At 41.6% G+C, this 18,460-nt stretch overlaps 1 protein-coding gene across 6 annotated transcripts in view; it reads left to right on the top strand.

The window, feature by feature from the left end:
• The first annotated feature begins 223 nt into the window (after positions 1–223).
• PPP2R3A (protein phosphatase 2 regulatory subunit B''alpha) overlaps positions 224–18,460 on the top strand; it is a 239,225-nt gene continuing 220,988 nt past the window's right edge. For 4 of the 6 annotated variants that reach the window (XM_066244967.1, XM_066244966.1, XM_066244969.1 and 1 more), the window contains exon 1: positions 538–697. The gene's annotated coding sequence lies outside the window, so the exon portion shown is untranslated. Of the gene's footprint in view, positions 365–537; positions 698–835; positions 1,287–18,460 lie in introns of those variants that run through there. The other 2 variants (XM_066244971.1, XM_066244970.1) reach the window with 2 other exon arrangements.

The following is an 18,460-nucleotide window of genomic DNA, read 5'->3' on the forward strand; positions in this document are numbered from 1 at the left end:
TAGGAAGTGGTTACAGGGAGCAATTTCTCAGAATAATTCATTAAGTTGTGCATTAGTTTATTATGGCTTTCTGTTTGTGTGTTAATATTTAACACTATTATGGTTAAAAAATAAATATATCTTCAAACTTGTTCACTACTTCACCACGGAAAGTGGCGCAGGTGCGGGCCCCTGGGAGGTTCGGAGTGAAACGGAGTGTCCAGGCAGCGGCGAGGTTAACACTGTCCGCTACCTCTGGCTTCAAAGGTACCATCCAGTCCGCTGAAGGAGGGCAAAACAATCAATGACGATGACAATTATGATAATGATAATAACAGTCACGGAAATAACAAACCCGAAAGACTCGCTTCTCCAATGGTAGTAAGTACGTACTAGGAATCGCGTCCCTGAGGAGCCGCCATACAGGGGACTGCACCGCAGCAGCGGCGGTTCTCGCGGCGCCCCTGGCGGCCCCCTTCCTGGCTGGGATCGGTGTGTGGGGCGGGGCCTGGCTGGAGGGGCGGGGCGGGCTCTGGGCCCGCGGTCGAGGGTGGGGACGCAGGGGACGAGGGGCCGGGCGGCCGGGCGGGGCGCTCTCGGGCCTCAGCTATTCACGCGCCGCCCTCGCAGCTCTATATCCCGCGCCGCCGGGATCACTGGCTGCAAGCGCAGTCCGCGAGCCGAGGCAGCAGCCGGAGGAGGAGCCGCGGGCACTAAGGTAGGCGCAGGGACGCCCGCCGCGCGGCCTGGAGCCCAAGCGCCCCTGGCCGGGTAGGAGGGTTGTTGCCAGGCCGGGGGGCGGTACGCCGAGGCCCGGCGGGCGGGGCCGGAGCCTGGGGGCGGGGACCGGCCTGGCCCGAGGGGTCGGCGCGGTCGCGCAGAGCTGGCTCGGCCAGCAGAGCCGCGAAGTCGGGGTTCGAGGCGGTGCTGGCGCCTCCGCACGCCCAGCTCGGTCCCGAGCCGTGGCAGCCCGGGAGGTGTGGAAACCGCTTGCCGAGGGGGTGCCCACAGAGGAGGGAAGGCGGCGGACGGCCTGCGCGCTCCCACTGGCGGAGCTCCTAGGCCATTTCGCCCGCGCAGCCCTCGGGAACTTGTTAACCGGAAAGCTTGGCAGAGAAACAAATGCCAACGTTTTGGAAGAACTGAGAGTCACGTCGTTAGGCGCTGAGGCTTTATTTTCCTTCCCCGCCCCCTGCCCAACCTCGGCCCAACCTCGGCCCGACTTGGCCAAAGAAGGATGTGTCACCAGCTCCGGGCCTTGGGCGGGATTCCCGGCCCGGCTTGGAGCGGGAATACCTGAAACAAAGGTAAACGGAGGCCGGGCGTACCCCAACCCAGCCCTGCAGCCGCTCTCGGGCCGCCCTGGTGGGTCTCATCCCCTCGCCGACCCCGTGGGTCTCATTCGCTCGCCGACCGGCCGTCGCCTTGCAGGGGCTTTCTCCTGGGGGACCTCTCGATGGAAACCAGCTGGCCGGGCTTGTAGTTGATGTTGCGTCTGAACTCTGTTGTGCTCACATTATTCTCAATCTTCCGACTCTGGTAAAGCGTAGGGAAATTTTATCCAGTTTTCGTGGTCACCAAATATAAGGGAGGGTAAATTGCTATTTGTAAATTATAAGGTATTTTCTTATTAGGAAATGTCTGAAAGCACGAAATAAAAATTCTTAACACGTAAGCAAAAAAGCATGATTTGTAGTGCCGTCTGAAACTAAGGAAATGTTCCTCCTCGGATCAGTCATGTACAAAACAGCCCCCAAACATTTGGTGCCAGGCATTTTTCTTTGTTCTTCATTAGTTTCAGGCCTCATTTTCTTTTAAAACAGAACACTCGGTGCTGAGACCCTAAGAATTGCCATGCTAGGTCAGAGCATGTACATCCACCTCAGTAGGCAGCAGGCTTGTGTTGTAGAAAAACTGTTTTCTTTCTTGGTAATGCCATTAAAAATCATCTCATTTTCATTTCTTTTAGTAGTATCCGTGATTTCTACTTTAAAAACCTATAGATCACTCCTAATTTATACATACAGTTTATTCACATTCATGTATCCAAATGGCTCTCCTATATTCTCTGGCAGAGAACTAACTTATGAGATACTTGTGAGAAAAACTCGAATCTTTTATAAATCTGGGAGCTCAGAAATTGAGGACAGGGGAAACAAAAGTTGTATTTTATTGAATAAAAACAGAAAACTTTATTAGGACTAATCCGGTTTGGGGGTTCAAAAATACCTTTATCCATTAACAACCCAAACATAAAGCAGTTAAAGATTTATTTGTATTCGTAAGTATTTGCATGTTTTTTTTGTTTGTTTTTTTGTACTTTTCTGAAGCTGGAAACGGGGAGAGACAGTCAGACAGACTCCCGCATGCGCCCGACCGGGATCCACCCGGCACGCCCACCAGGGGGCGACGCTCTGCCCACCAGGGGGCGATGCTCTGCCCCTCCGGGCAGTCGCTCTGTTGCGACCAGAGCCACTCTAGCGCCTGGGGCAGAGGCCAAGGAGCCCCCAGCCGGGGCCATCCTTGCTCCAATGGAGCCTCAGCTGCGGGAGGGGAAGAGAGAGACAGAGAGAGACAGAGAGGAAGGGTGGGGGGGAGAAGCAAATGGGCGCTTCTCCCATGTGCCCTGGCCGGGAATGGAACCCGGGTCTCCCGCACACCAGGCCGACGCGCTACCGCTGAGCCAACCGGCCAGGGCCAGTATTTGCATGTTTTAAAATGCAGCTTAACATTCTGGAGTGTGAAGGGGCTATCAGACTTTATCTGAGTATGAATTGATTTGGCCTTAATATTTGGCTGAAACCAGCTGCCCTAAGAGAATGAACATACTGTTTCAGCAAGAAGGGAATAAAGGAGATGAGTAATTTTGGAATATGGAGTACTTGAGGGGCACCTGTTCAAGCCATAACCCTGACAGAGTCTCCGTGGGCATGGCCTCTGCCAACTTTCAATATGCGGCTAAAGCTATGCATACTTCCTCTCTGAAATTTCTTGATGACCCACCCCCCACCCCCAAAATAAGCCCACCACCTGGAGTAGACGTGACTACCCTTTGGGGCATTATCATCACCTCTCTAAACTAGAGGGTTTTGTCCATAGCACCAACATTTGGTCCAGATAGTTCTTTGTTGTTGGGGTTATCCTGTGCATTATAGGATGCTTAGAAGCATTTCTGACCTCTACTTAATGGAAATCAGTATTATCTCCCACCCCACCCTACTCCCAGTTGTGACATCTCAACAGTCACACAACCCACACAGGTATAACAGTCAAAAATGCCTCCAAACATTGCCAGGAGTCCTCTGGGAGGATCCAGATTACCCCCATCAGAGAACCACTGTTCTAAACAGACTGCAAGCTTAACACCAGTGACACTGCATTGTCTTCATTTGCTTATGTGTTGATTTTTATCTACTATGCTAAGCTTGAGGGCAGAAGCAGTCTTATTCATTTATTTGACAGATGTCTGAGGAAGGGCCTAGTTTGTCAGCCAGACACATTTTTAATTTATTGATTGATTTTAGAGAGAGAGGAGAGGAAAGAAAGAAGCATTGATTTGCTGGTCTACCCAGCCATGCATACACTGGTTGATTCTTGTGTGTGCCCTGATGGGGCATCAAACCTGCAACTTTGGTGTATCTAGATGACGCTCTAACCAACTGAGCTAACCGGCCAGGACCAGACACTATTTTTTTTTATTTATTTATTAAATTTAATGCAGTGACATTGATAAATCAGGGTACATATGTTGAGAGAAAACATCTCCAGATTATTTTGACATTTGATTGTGCTGTATACCCCTCCCCCAAAGTCAAATTGTCTTCTGTCTCCTTCTATCTGGTTTTCTTTGTGCCCCTCCCCTCCCCCCAACCCCTCTCTCCTTCCTCGCCCCATCCCCCCTCCCCCCAAACCCCCACCCCTGTTGTGTGTGTTGCCATCACATTCTTGTTCATGTCTCTGAGTCTCATTTTTATGTCCCATCTATGTATGGATTCATATAGTTCTTAGGTTTTTTTTTTTATTTACTTATTTCACTCTGTATAATGTTATCAAGGTCCATCCATGTTATTGTAAATGACCCGATGTCATCATTTCTTATGGCTGAGTAGTATTCCATAGTATATACTTATCCATAGTACCAAAGCTTTTTTATCCACTCGTCCTCTGACGGACACTTGGGCTGTTTCCAGATCTTCGCTATTGTGAACAATGCTGCCATAAACATGGGGTGCATTTCTTCTTTTCATACAGTGTTACGGTGTTCTTGGGGTATATTCCTAACAGTGGGATAGCTGGGTCAAAAGGCAGTACGATTTTTAATTTTTTGAGGAATCTCCATACTGTTTTCCACAGTGGCTGTACCAGTCTGCATTCCCACCAGCAGTGCAGGAGGGTTCCCTTTTCTCCACATTCTCGCCAGCACTTATTCTGTGTTGTTTTGTTGATGAGCACCATTCAGACTGGTGTGAGGTGATATCTCATTGTGGTTTTAATTTGCATTTCTCTAATGATTAATGATGTTGAGCATTTTTTCATATGCCTATTGGCCATCTGTATGTCCTCTTTGGAGAAGTGTCTATTCATTTCTTTTGCCCATTTTTGATTGGATTCTTTGTATTTCTGATGTTGAGATTTACAAGTTCTTTATAAATTTTGGTTATTAACCCCTAATCAGACGTATTGTCAAATATGTTCTTCCATTGTGTAGTTAGTCTTTTTCTTCTGTTCTTATTGTCTTTAGCTGTGCAAAAGCTTTTTAGTTTGATATAGTCCCATTTGTTTATCCTGTCTTTTATTTCACTTCCCCATGGAGATAAATCAGCAAATATATTGCTCCAAGAGATGCAGGGCCAGACACTATTTAGGTCTGGGAATCTAGTGGTAAAAACAACTAATGTGGTCTTTGCACTCCTGAACATTACTGTCTACAGAGTGGCAGAAGCATATATGTATAATGATATAGTAGCCTCATTACAATTGTGATAAATTCTGGGAGAAGTCCAGTATGCTGTGAATACTTAAAACAGGGATCTTGACCTAGTTTGGAAAGTAGGAAAGTTACCTTGAGAAAAGAACTTCAAGGAGAGGTAAACTCTGAAGGATAAATAGAAGCTACAAGGTGAAGCTTAGGGGTACAACGTTCCCACAGAAGAAACGACCTGAGCACTCAGTGTGTGGCTGGAGCAAGGAGAGTGTTTAGGGGCAGGATAACATAATGAAGCTGGGAAAGTTAGTGAAGGCTCTCTCAAGCAGCAGTTCTCAGTTCAGCCTGCTCATTAGAATCACAAGAGGAACTTAAAACAATACTAATTACTGGGCCCTTCTCCAAGTCCATTAAATCAGAATGTCTGCAGTGGTCCTAAATCTCTCCCCAGCTGCCATTTCCTCAAAACCTTCCAAAAGGATAAGCACCATTACTGGTTTCCAGTAACTTACTGTAACAAAATGATGGGATTAAAATGAGATGGAGAGAAGTACGTAGATGGATATAGGAGATACATTTAGGAGGCATATATCTAGACATTTCCTGTGGGCATTCAAGCAACTGCATCTTCTTTCCTCCTGTTGCTTACACACATGCTAGCATAGTGTATACACACTGTTCTGTTTCTTGTTTTGTTCTCTGAAAAATGTCTTGGAAATCTTTCCATTTCAATATATAGTTTCCTGATTCTTTTGAATGACTGTGTAATATTCCATTATACGAATGTGCCACAGATTATGTAACCACTCTTTGATGGACGTTTAAATTGTTTCCAGTAATTTACTGAAGCAAGTAGTACTCCATTTATGCCAGTTTACGTGTATATATTATATTTTGAGATTGAGTCAAATGTGTACATACACATACTTATAAATATATATTTGTGTTTGTAAAAGACACTCAGGTCATTGGAGAAGATGGTTTAGAAGGAAACAAGAGTGAATGTGTGAGACAAGTGACCCTAATTAATGTTATTGTGTGCTATAGAATGGTGTCCCCCCCAAATTAATATTTTTAAGCCCTAACCCCCCAGTATGACTATATTTAGAAATAGTCCTTAGGAGGTAATGAAGGGTAAATGAGGTCATCAGAATTTTATCACTAATCTGATAAAATTAGTGGCTTCATAAGAAGAAGAGGGAGGAAAGTCCATGTGAGCACACAGTGAGAAGCCGAGAAGAGTGTCCTCACTAGAAACTGACCCTGCTGGACACTGATCTGGTAATTCTATAAATTTCTTAAGCCACCCAGTCCATGTTATTTTGTGATCGCAACCTGAGCCAGCAAATACACTATGGAAAAATTGGAGAGAAACGGCGGTAGCTGTGATCAAGGTGGTAGCAGAGCAGATGGAGTGAAGTAGATGGAGACAGGAGATATATTTGGGAGGCATAACTGATAGGTTTTGATGCTATCTCCCTGAGCTCTGGCTTGCCCAACCAGATGAACAATGGAGGTGTTACCTGCGATAGAGAACACTGGAAGGATAAATAGTGTTAATATCGGTTTAAAATCACATTTCACTTTGGGATGGGTGGAAATGTCATATAAGTATCTGATAATTCAAATCCAGAGCCCAGAGGAGTGGGCTGAGCTGGGGACACAAGTTTTTAGGTGTAAATTGAAAGGTATGGATGGGCTCGTCAAGGGCATGGTTGTAAACCTACAGCCCACAGCTGAATCTGGCTTACAGATGTGTTTGTTTTCCAGATACAGTGATTTCTGTTGTTAATTTGAGTTAGTTGACAATAATTTAAAATCTAAAGATTTGCCATGAAAATCCAGATTTGGAGTTTTTCTTTAAAAATGAGAAGATGTGGCTCTACTGAGCAGGCTTTCCCATATGGCAACAGTTGATTGGAGCTAAGTTACAGCTAATCCCAGCTGCTTTCTAGTTCACCAAAGAGCCCACCACTCCCTAAAACTTATGCTTGGCCCGCTTTGCTCATTTACTTCTCTGACCATAAAGGCATTTGAGTGTGTGCTCCCTGCTTTAGGAAAAGAGTATGAAACAGTGATTCTCATCTTGGCTGCACATTGGAAACATTGAACGATTAAAAAATACTAGAAATTTCTGTTTCTGTTTACTTGGTCCAAATTATAGCCTGGGATTTTTAAAAGCTCTTCAGGTAATTCCACTAAGCAGTGGAATTGAGAACCATTGATAGAAATTAAGAAGAGACACCCTGGCTGGATTGCTCAGTTGGTTAGTTAGAGCATCATCCCGAAGCACAAAAATAGCCTGTCCGATCCTCAGTCAGGGCACATACAGGAACAGCTTGATTTTCTTTCTCTCCTTTCCTCTCTTGCTAAAATCAATTTAAAAATTTAAAAAGAAATTTTTTTTTTGAGAAGAAGGCTCAGGATTTCAAAGTTGGATAAAGGAGGATAATAGTCCCAGCAAAAGAACGAGAAGTGGCTAGAGAGGTACTGTGGAATGCTCCTTGCAATTAAGGCATGCAAAGTGTGTGTGTGTGTGTGTGTGTGTGTGTGTGTGTGTGTGTGTGTGTGTGATATATATATAGAGAGACAGAGAGAGGGACAGATAGAGACAGACAGGAAAGGAGAGAGATGAGAAGCATCAATTCTTTGTTGCCACTGCCTGGTCAGGCAAGGCATGCAAACTTAACTCAATATACTTGAAGGTGGGTTTTTTTTGTTTGTTTTGTAACAGAGACAGATAGGGATAGATAGGGACAGACAGACAGGAAGGGAGAGAGATGAGAAGCATCAATTCTTTGTTGCAGCTCCTTAGTCTCCTTAGTTCACTGATTGCTTTCTCATATGCGTCTTGACGGGAGGAGGAGGGGGGGGGGGCGAAAGCAAAGCGAGTGACCCTTTACTCAAGCCAGCAACCTTTGGGCTCAAGCCAGCAACTGTAGGGTCATGTCTGTGGTACCACGCTCAAACCGGATAAGCCCGCACTCAAGCTGATGACCTTGGGGTTTCGAACCTGGATCCTCTGCGTCCCAGTCCGACACTCTACCCACTGCACCACTGCCTGGTTAGTCTTGAAGGTGTTTTTAATTGGATGAGAGAGTGAAGTTTTATTTTGCATCTATACTTACTGTTTGTTTTGCCTTTAAATATATGCTGTTGTATACACAACAAGTATGCCTTATTTCATGAGCCATTTAAAGGATTTTCAAGAGTAATTTCAACTATGCTTGATTTTTGTCTTAGGTGTTTATTTTAGACTCTAATTCCAGTTTAAGATGTGTCATAAAAGGCAAGATAAAGAGTCATCAAGTAAAGATGTAGACTGAAAATGATCTGTTGAATTTAGCAAGATGAAGTCTTTGACCTTAGCAAGAATGATTTTAGATGGGAAGAGGCAGAAACTAGATTGCGATGGGTAAAAAGTAAGGAAATGGAAATGGTAAATGTTGGAAAAATCTTTTGAGAAGTTTATCTGAAAAATGGTATGGTAAGGGAGGGACAGGTGTCTTATATGTGTCTGTGATAGGTACGCAGAGTATTGGTTATCCAAACACTTCCAACTTTTTAGGGAGATAACTCAAGGATACCTGATTACCTGTCTTCCCCATTTCAGAGGGGTCTTGCATGTATTTGTTTTGGAGACTTTGTTTTTTTCACTAAGGAAATATTTTGCCAGAACCCTAGAGACTCAGATGTTGGAAATTAGGCCCTTAGTCTCTTTCTTATCTGGAAAGCCATAATGCTCCTAAAGGCCAGCAGTGATCTGGGCTCCAGTGACCCTGACATCATCCTCCCATTGAACTGATGAACAAAGACCAGATTGTTGGCATGTTGAAAAGAATACTTGGCTATGTCAGGGAATATGTATCTAGCTGTCAGATTTCCAGGAGTATTTTTTGCAGCTGTATTTTTCCTAAATAACTTGATATTAATAGCTTGATATTCCAGTTGCATGCATGTAAAATTTCTCATACTTTAAAACCTTTTTCATTGACCATGATTAAAGGTATGGATAGAAGTTGGAGGAGTAGGACCTTAGTGAGCTCAGAGAAAAGGTGAAGAGAACACTAAATGAACTTTGGTTTCCAAAAGGTTGTGTGAATACTGTTAAGTTGAAGACTTTGTCATACAGACAGCCACTGCCAGTCTGTCTCTTGTCCATTTCTGCCTCCTTGGCAATCTTAACCAGGCACTGGAAGGCTTACAGGTTAGTTTTTCTCTTCATGTTTCTACGAGTTGTCATCTACCAGCAGAACAAAACTGTAGGGGTTGAAAAATGCCGAAGATTATTAGTAAAGAATGGTGTTTACTAGTTGAGGGCATAAACCTCATTGTTATATTCTTTTTGCATTGTTATATTCTTTTTGCAAATAGAATATAACATATTAGTTCACTAAAATATAACATTTTAGTTCATAGTGAGTCATGAATACTAGAGGAGTGGGGTCCCTGTTGTACCCCTTGATACAAAGTAACAGAGCCCCAAATGCAAGAGGTAATTGTAAAGATTGTATCTATCTAGAATTAAAAGTATATTTTCTTGTAGGGCATGTGTTTGTTGATTTCTGTTGCTCTTCCTTTCATATTAGGGGAAATCTGTTCTAGGTCTATAAGGCATAGTTTTCAAAACTAAAGAGTTTTCAGGCATAGTAGGAGAATAAAGGCAGTTCTTTTATTTGGTTTAAGAATCCTAACATTTCACTATATCAGCTGTTAAGCCTCTAGAGCTAAGACTATTTCCTCATTCAAAGACTAGTGACCTTACTTAGTTCAATCAGCAAATATTTATTGAGTTATCACTGTGTGACAGGCACAGTATTAGGTATTAGAAATACAGTGCCTTGTAATACAGGACCAACCTCTCTCTTTTTTTTTTTTTATCTTTTTTATTTTTTTTATTTATTCATTTTTTTAATTCTTTATTTATTTATTCATTTTAGAGAGGAGAGAGAGAGAGACAGAGAGAGACAGAGAGGAGAGAGAGATAGGGGGGAGGAGCTGGAAGCATCAACTCCCATATGTGCCTTGACCAGGCAAGCCCAGGGTTTCGAACCGGCGACCTCAGCATTTCCAGGTCGACGCTTTATCCACTGCGCCACCACAGGTCAGGCCCAACCTCTCTCTTGACCCTGCATTCCCCTCTAAATCTGTTTCTCTCTCCAGTTGTCTAACTCATAGAGTTCAGTTCCTTTACACCAGTCTCTCTTCAGTTCACACCAATCAGGCCTTTACCCCCCACTGAAGACCTCCACACTACTAAATCCATTCAGTCAGTTCTCAGTATTTCTTTTATTTGACCTTTCCGCAGCATTTGCACAGTCGATTATTCCTTCCTTTGAAACGCTTTCTTCTCTTAGCACACTGCCTTCTCTGGATTTCCTCCCACCTCACTGGAGGTTCTTACTTAGTTTTTTGTTGGGGTTTTTTTGCTAGTTCCTCACCATCTTTCTTTTTCTTTTTTCTGTGTGTGTGTGTGTGTGAGAGAGAGAGAGAGAGAGAGAGAGAGAGAGAGAAAGACAGAGAGAGGGACAGACAGGGACAGACAGACAGGACGGGAGAGAGATGAGAAATATCAATTCTTCGTTGTGGCTCCTTAGTTGTTCATTGATTGCTTTCTCATATGTGCCTTGTCTGGCGGGGGTTGGGGGGGCTACAGCAGACTGAGAGACCCCTTGCTCAAGCCAGCCACCTTGAGTTCAAGCCAGCGACATTGGGCCTCAAGCCAGCAACCTTTGGACTCAAGCCAGCAACCATGGTGTCATGTCTATGATCCCACGCTCAAGCCAGCGATCCCGTGCTCAACCTGGTGAGCCTGCACTCAAGCCGGTGACCTCGGGGTTTCAAACCTGCGTCCTCTGCTTCCCAGTCCGACTCTCTATCCACTGTGCCACTGCCTGGTCAGACCTCACTTATCATCTTTCTCACCTCCAAAGTTAGAGCACTACTTACTCCTGAAATCTCTGTTTTTCCTTATCAATCCTGTTTCATTGGCGTTTTGCTCAGTCTCGTGACTTTAAATACTATCTAGACAGCAGCAACTACACATCAGTGACTACTAGTTATATTTACAATTTACAAGTTAGACCTCTTCTCTGAATCTCATACTCTGAAATCAAAGTGCCTACGTGACATTTCCATTGGGTATCTTAACAGACAACCCTAAACTGAACTTCTGATTTTCCCCTCAAAGCCGGCTTTTCCCTATAGTCTCAAAAAATAGCACCTCCGTTTTTCTGGTCCAGGCCAATCCTTGAGCTCTCTTCTTTCTCTTTGACCCAACATTCAGTCTGTCAGTGAGACCTGTTGACTCTACCTTCAGAGTGTCTCTAGAATTGGTCACATCCCACTATTTCTACTCACTCATATGTGGAATATAAAAAAACAAGACAAAAACTCATAGATACAGAGAACAGACTGGTGGTTACCAGAGGCCTGGGGTGGGAGGTGTTCAGAATGGGTGAAGGTGGTCAAAAGGTGCAAACTTCCAGTTATAAATGGTGTCCAAACCACCATTATGTCTCACCTGGATTATTACAGCCTTACTCTTTCCCTGCGCCTGTCCTTGTGCTAGTCTGAACACAGCCCCTGAGGGACCTGTTAAATAAAGTTCTCAGTTCAGAAGCTTTATACTTACCTACAAGGTGTCCCATAATCTACGCCCTACTTCTCTGACCGCATCTGCTGCTCTCCCCTGTGCTTACTTGTCCCAGTCAAAAATGGCTCCTTGTTTTTCGTCCAACAAATTAGCTATGTTCCTGCCTCAGGACCTTTGCTTTCTCCTAAGATCTACAACCCTCCCACCCTCACCTCCCTCAGGCTTTTGCTAAATTCACTTTAAATTCACTTTTCCCAGCACTCCTTATGTCCCTTCTCTTTCAGACTCTGCTTCCCAGAGCTCTCAGGACTCTGGGTGTTCTCACCCACCCCCAGGACTGAGCCATCCTAGGCCATGAGGATGGCCTTCAGTGAGCCAGAACGCTGGTGTCTGAGCTTTCCGGGAGCCACTGCACCACCTTCAGCTTCTTTTGCATAAGAGAGTTTAACTTTTTATTTTTTAAGCATGCTTCATTTCTTCTTTTACATACAGCATAAAAACACTTGTCTCATTTATTTGTAGAAGTTTTTTTAATTTTGTAGATACCCGTTCTTTATTTTAAAAATGACACATTTTCCTTCAATCTGTTAGTGTCCTCTCCCTTTGATAGTAATAGTTTTTAATGTTGATGTCAAATTTACCTATATTTGCCTTTATGGCTTTTGATTTTACTGCTTTTTTTAAAACTAACTTTTTAATGGATGTCTTTCCTGCCCTAAGATATAAACATAGAATCTTACATTTTCTTATATTTTTATATAAAATTTAGGTCTTTAATTCATCTGTAATTTATTTTTGTGAGTAGTGAAAGGGAAGAATCCTGTTCAATTGGCTATTCTTTTGGAATATAATTTTTGTAAGTGACATCAAATTATTAGTTAATAAATCCTTATATTCCTAGGTTGGTTTTAGTACTCTACTAGTTCCATTGATCTTTATTTCTGTGGCATTAATACACTGTTAATTCCTATAGGTTTATATTATATGTAGATATTTTTCTTGGCACAGTCTTCTTCTTTTCTAATAATTAAACAGTAAATGACTATAGCACAATATTTGTAAAACATGTGTAAGGCGTAACACATAGCAATACAATGAACACTTCTTCCCCATTGCTCAGTTTAGGGAAAAATGCTGTTCTTACTTTGTCTTTGTTCCCTCTACCTCAAAGTTGTCTTTACTCTTCTTATACATTTTCTGTGTGAAATTTTAGAATTAGCTTATAAACTGACCTTAGAATTAGTTCATATCATTGAGGGCAATTATAGTTCCTGTATCAATAATTGATTTTTTTGGAAATTAATAAACTAATCATTTAAATGTTCTTCCCATTTAAAAACAACAATTTGAGTGATGTGATGTGGACAGTGGTTAGAAGAGATTGGTTGAATGTGGTCATGATCTCCACTGTCATCAGCTTAGCATCCTCTTTAGTGGTTTTTGATCATTACACTTTTTTTTTATTGAGATATAATTGACCTTTTAGTTGTATGTGTACAACATAATGATTCAACATATGGATATATTATAAAATGATCACCACAATAAGACAAGTTAACATCCATTACTACACATAGTTAAAATTCTTTTTCTTTTGATGATTTTTAAGATCTGTTCTCTCAGCAATTTTCAAATATACACTGGAGTATTATTAGCTATAATAACATGCTGTATATACTACATCCCCAAGACTTACTTATTTTATAATTGGAAGTTTGTACCTTTGACCGCCTTCACCCATTTTGCACACTTCCCACCCCTTACTGCTGGCAACCAGCAGTCTTTCTCTGTATATATGAGTTCAGTTCTTCTTTTTTTCTTTTTTTAATTCCACCTATAAATATTTGTTTTTCTCTGTCTGACTTATTTTGCTTAACATAATGCCTTCAAGGTTCATCCCATGTTATCACAAATGGCAGGATTTCTGTTTTTTTATGGCTGAATAATGGTCTGTTGTGTACATATATATGTTATTTTCTTCATCATTGATTTATTGAAGGATATTTAGGTTGTTTCCACATATTGGCTATTGTGAATGCTGCTATGAATATGTGGGTGCAGATATCTTTTCAAGTTAGTGTTTTCATCTCACTAGAATAAATACCCAGAAGTAGAATTGCTTTATTATATGGTAGTTCTATTTTTAACTTTCTTTTTTTAAATAAAATTATTTATTTATTTATTTTTGTATTTTTCTGAAGCTGGAAACGGGGAGAGACAGTCAGACAGACTCCCGCATGCGCCCGACCGGGATCCACCTGGCACGCCCATCAGGGGCGATGCTCTGCCCACCAGGGGGCGATGCTCTGCCCCTCCGGGGTGTCGCTTTGCCGCGACCAGAGCCACTCTAGCACCTGGGGCAGAGGCCAAGGAGCCATCCCCAGCGCCCGGGCCATCTTTGCTCCAATGGAGCCTTGGCTGTGGGAGGGGAAGAGAGAGACAGAGAGGAAAGGAGGGGGGTAGGTGGAGAAGCAAATGGGCGCTTCTCCTATGTGCCCTGGCCAGGAACCGAACCCGGGTCCCCTGCACGCCAGGCCGACGCTCTACCTCTGAGCCAATCGGCTAGGGCCTATTTTTAACTTTTTGAAGAACCTCCATACTGTTTTCCATGCTGGCTGCACCAGTAGTGTACAAGGCTTCTCTTTTGTCCACATCCTCACCAACACTTCTCTTGTTTTTTGATAGTAGCTATTCTAATGGGTGAGAGGTGGTACTGGGTTTTTTATTTGCATTTCCTTGATTAGTGATGATGAACACCTTCTCATGTACCTGTTGGCCATCTGTATATCTTCTTTGTTCAGATCCTCTTTCCATTTTGTAATTGAATTGTTTGGGGAGGAGTTGCCATTGACTTGTATAAGTTCTTTATATTTTGGATATTAACCTCTTATCAGATATATGATTTGCAAATATCCCATTCTATAGGTTACCTTTTCATTTTGTTGATGGTTTCCTTTGCTGTACAGTGCTTTTCAGTTTAATGTAGTCCCACTCGTGTATTTTTGCTTTTGTTGCTTTTGCAGCAAATTTAGTGTCAAATTTACTATTCTTAAGGCCACTCTAGAGAAATAATTCCAGATTGGTTTGCCAAATACCAAGAGCAAGGTAAAGATCGTCTGTTGAATCTCATGAAATATAGGAGGGGCCAACTCAAATGAAAATGTTTTCATTCCTAAAATGGATTGTCAATTGAAAGACTTCATGTATTATTAAATAAGGAAGAGGTTTGTTCTAAAAGGAATTCATTTTAAATTTACTATACAACTGGTTTTGTAGATAGCTGTATGTTCATTTTATTATAATCTATCATACTCTGTTTTACATATTTACAATTCTAAAAAGGAAAGATTTAAACACTTGAAAATAAGGAAAAAATACAGGGTTATTCTATCCATCTTGGGTTTTCATTTATTGGTAATAAAGATCTACGTGAAGGGATTAAGCAAAGAAAAGCAATCTTATCCCTACAGACAACAGTATGGGGAAGGCAGAGAGAAAGGGTGGTAGGGGTGGGGGTGGAGGGTAGAGGGGAGATAGATGGAAGGAGACTTGACTTGGGATGATGAACACACAGTGCTATGTACAGAGGACACATAGTAGAATTGAGCACCTGAAACCTGTATAATTTTATTAACCAGTGTCACCCCAATAAATTCAATAAAAATTTTTAAAAAATATCAACAGTGTATTGCTTGCTGAAAACTTCTCCCAAGGAGTAGCATGAAATTATTTCTCCTACCTTGATATTTTATTTTATTTTATTTTTTTATTTTTTTGTATTTTTCCGAAACTGCAAACGGGGAGGCAGTCAGACAGACTCCCGCTTGCGCCCCACCGGGATCCACCCGGCATGCCCACCAGGGGGCAATGCTCTGCCCACCTTGGGGCGTCACTCTGCCGCAATCAGATCCATTCTAGCACCTGAGGCAGAGGCCACAGAGCCATCCTCAGTGCCCGGGCAAACTTTGCTCCAGTGGAGCCCTGGCTGTGGGAAGGGAAGAGAGAGACAGAGAGGAAGGAAAGGGGGAGGGGTGGAGAAGCAGATGGACACTTCTCCTGTGTGCCCTGGCCGGGAATCAAACCCAGGACTCCTGCACGCCAGGCCGATGCTCTACCACTGAGCCAACCGGCCAGGGCCCTACCTTTATATTTAAAAACTAAATATCCAAATTATCAAAATAAACACTTGATTTTTATAAGCTCAGAATGGAAGAATTTTAATATGAGGATATGAGGTTATAAAAGCAGTTTGTTTTTTGATACTATACCACAAATTAAATATCAACCTACAGACTACATTTCAATATGCGTTTGGTGCTAAGTCTGTCTTTTTTTTAATACAATTGGGTATAAATCCATCTTTTAATTTTTTGACAGTTTTAAGTAACATGATTTCCCTTTTTTAAAAAAAAAACAGGTTTATTGAGATATAATTCACATACCAAAAAACAATGGTATTCACCTAGTTGTACAGCCATCACCACTACCACCATCTAATTTCAGAACATTTATTTTCATCACCCCAAAGAGAAACCCATACTCATTAGTACTCTTTTTTAGGTTGTTTTTTGTTTTGTTTTGTTTTTTACTGATTTGAGAGAGAAACAGAAACATCACATTATTGTTCCACTTATTAATGCATTCATTGGTTGATTCTTGAATGTGCCCTGACCCAGGACCCAACCTGCAACGTTGACGTGTCAGGATGACACTCTAATCAACTGAGCTATCCAGCCAGGGCCTGTTAGCAGTTACTCTTCATTCCCCACCACACCCCCAGCCCGTGGTAATCACTAATCTATTTTCTATCTCTGTGGATTTGTCTATTCTGCACATTTCATATAAATGGAATCATATATATACTATGCAGCCTTTTCTATCTAGCTTCTTTTACTTCACGTTTTCAAGGCTCACCCCTGTTGTACTGTGTATCAGTTCATTCCTTTTTATAGCTGAACAATAATCCATTGTATGTATATATCACATTCTGTTTATCCTTTCATCAGTTGAAGAACATTTGGGTTGTATCTACTTTTTAGCTATTATGAATGATGCTTCCATGAGCACTTAAGCACAGTTAGTATATGTGAACATGTTTATTTACATCAGTAGATTTGTTTTCTCATGCTTTCCTGAAGTTTGTTGAAAAGTGGAAAGTAGGAAAAGTAATGGTACCATTAATTAAAGTTACCAGACAACAAAGGAGAAAACAGGAAAATTATTTAAACAAAACACGAAAAGAAACTGCAATATCATAAAAACACAGCTGGCTGGAGCATTGAGTGTAGAATCGGTTTTACAGACTTCATAACTTCTGAGCAATTGTTATAATAATGGATATCTGTAATAATGACCCTAAGAACCAATAACAGTGCCCAGTTTGTGCAGTATATTCTGTTTGAGAAGATGGTGCACATTATATAACACAGTTTCAAAGGATTTTCACTCACTTGAAAGTTCTAGGATTTGTGGGGGTAAATTAAAATTAAATTCTTCCAGAAAACTAACTTAGCTGGAATTCCTCATTTCCCAGTATCATGTTAGTAACATGGTTTTCTTCACATGATAAAACAGTTCACCTCCTGTGAGTAGAAATCAAAATTTGTTTTTAAATATTATCTGTTTAATTAAAGACTTTGCCACATTAATCTTATAATAAATCTTTAGTAATATGCTGATCTAAGATAAAATATTTTTACTTAATTGCTCTATCATGTGTCATACAAAAGAATTTCAGATGATTTTAAATATTCCCAAGGAATTTTGCATATTACTTTAAAAAGGTTTATTAGTCAGAAAAGTTTGGGAAACACAGCTCTGCATTATAGCCTGATTACTGAAATTATACTGATTGATGTCAGATTGGACCTAGATCCATAATGGCCAGTTTGGAAAAGACATGTGCTGTCATCAGAGTATAGGGGCAAGATGTGTCATATGGTGGGCCCCTTTAACTAAAGAGCACAGAATTGCTACTCACTTTCAGAAAGATATAATTTCCCCCTTTCAATCTATGTTGTTGCTTTGGTCTTAAAAGTAAGCAGATTGGCACATGTACTGCTCACCCCACCCTCATTATCATCAAAGCTTAGACTGTCTAAGATCTGGGCCGCTAAAGTCATGGTGAGTATGATGAAGGTGTTTTGGCTACAGATGAAGTGAAAGGAGAGACGTAAAGAGGAAAGGGAGGCAGTATAGTATTATGAAAGCAAAGAGTTTGAACAAAAACTGGCAGAGAGAGAGAACATCAGTGAAGATGTATATTTTTGCATGTCTAAAATGATTGGTTTTAAGAAATAAATATCTACTTAAAAATATACAAGTAAAAAATTTGTAGTAAAAATATACAAAGAGCACATTAATTCACTCCAATTTAAAGTGCAGCCAGCCATCATAGAAATGAAACATATCTCTCTCTCTCTCTCTCTCTCTCTCTCTCTCAAGTCTGCTCTATTTTCTTAACACCAGCTACTCCTGCCATGTTGCTTACCATGGGTGCCCCAAAACAGTGGCGTCAGCCATCAGATCTGTAGCACTTTTAAGACACAGAGTTTTCAGCTAACTGACAGTATTTTAGTGTTCAGTTTCAAATCGCAGGAGAGGAAATATGATTGGCTTACTTTGCTTGAGTTACTTTCCCAACCAGATTTGATGAGGGATTAGAAAGCATGTGACACATGGAGTGGTCCCATCTAGCATGTGAACAAAGCAGGTCTGTAAGAAGTAGGGACATAATTTGTTAGCACATAAGAAATAAGACTTGTTTGAAGAGGAATTAATTAGCGCCCTGAGCTCTGGGGGGGGGGGGCGAGATGGGAGTATAAAATATGTACAGCTCCCCCCTCCCCAAATAAAAAACATGGTAAGAGCATAATAGGAAAGGATGATTGGGTCTGTTTACATGAACCCTTGTCCATTCTGTAACCTGAGGCAGCTTTGTTGTCTCAGTAATCTTTACAGGT

Source organism: Saccopteryx bilineata, chromosome 10 (genome assembly GCF_036850765.1).
Source record: "Saccopteryx bilineata isolate mSacBil1 chromosome 10, mSacBil1_pri_phased_curated, whole genome shotgun sequence".
NCBI classification, from domain to species: Eukaryota; Metazoa; Chordata; class Mammalia; order Chiroptera; family Emballonuridae; genus Saccopteryx; species Saccopteryx bilineata.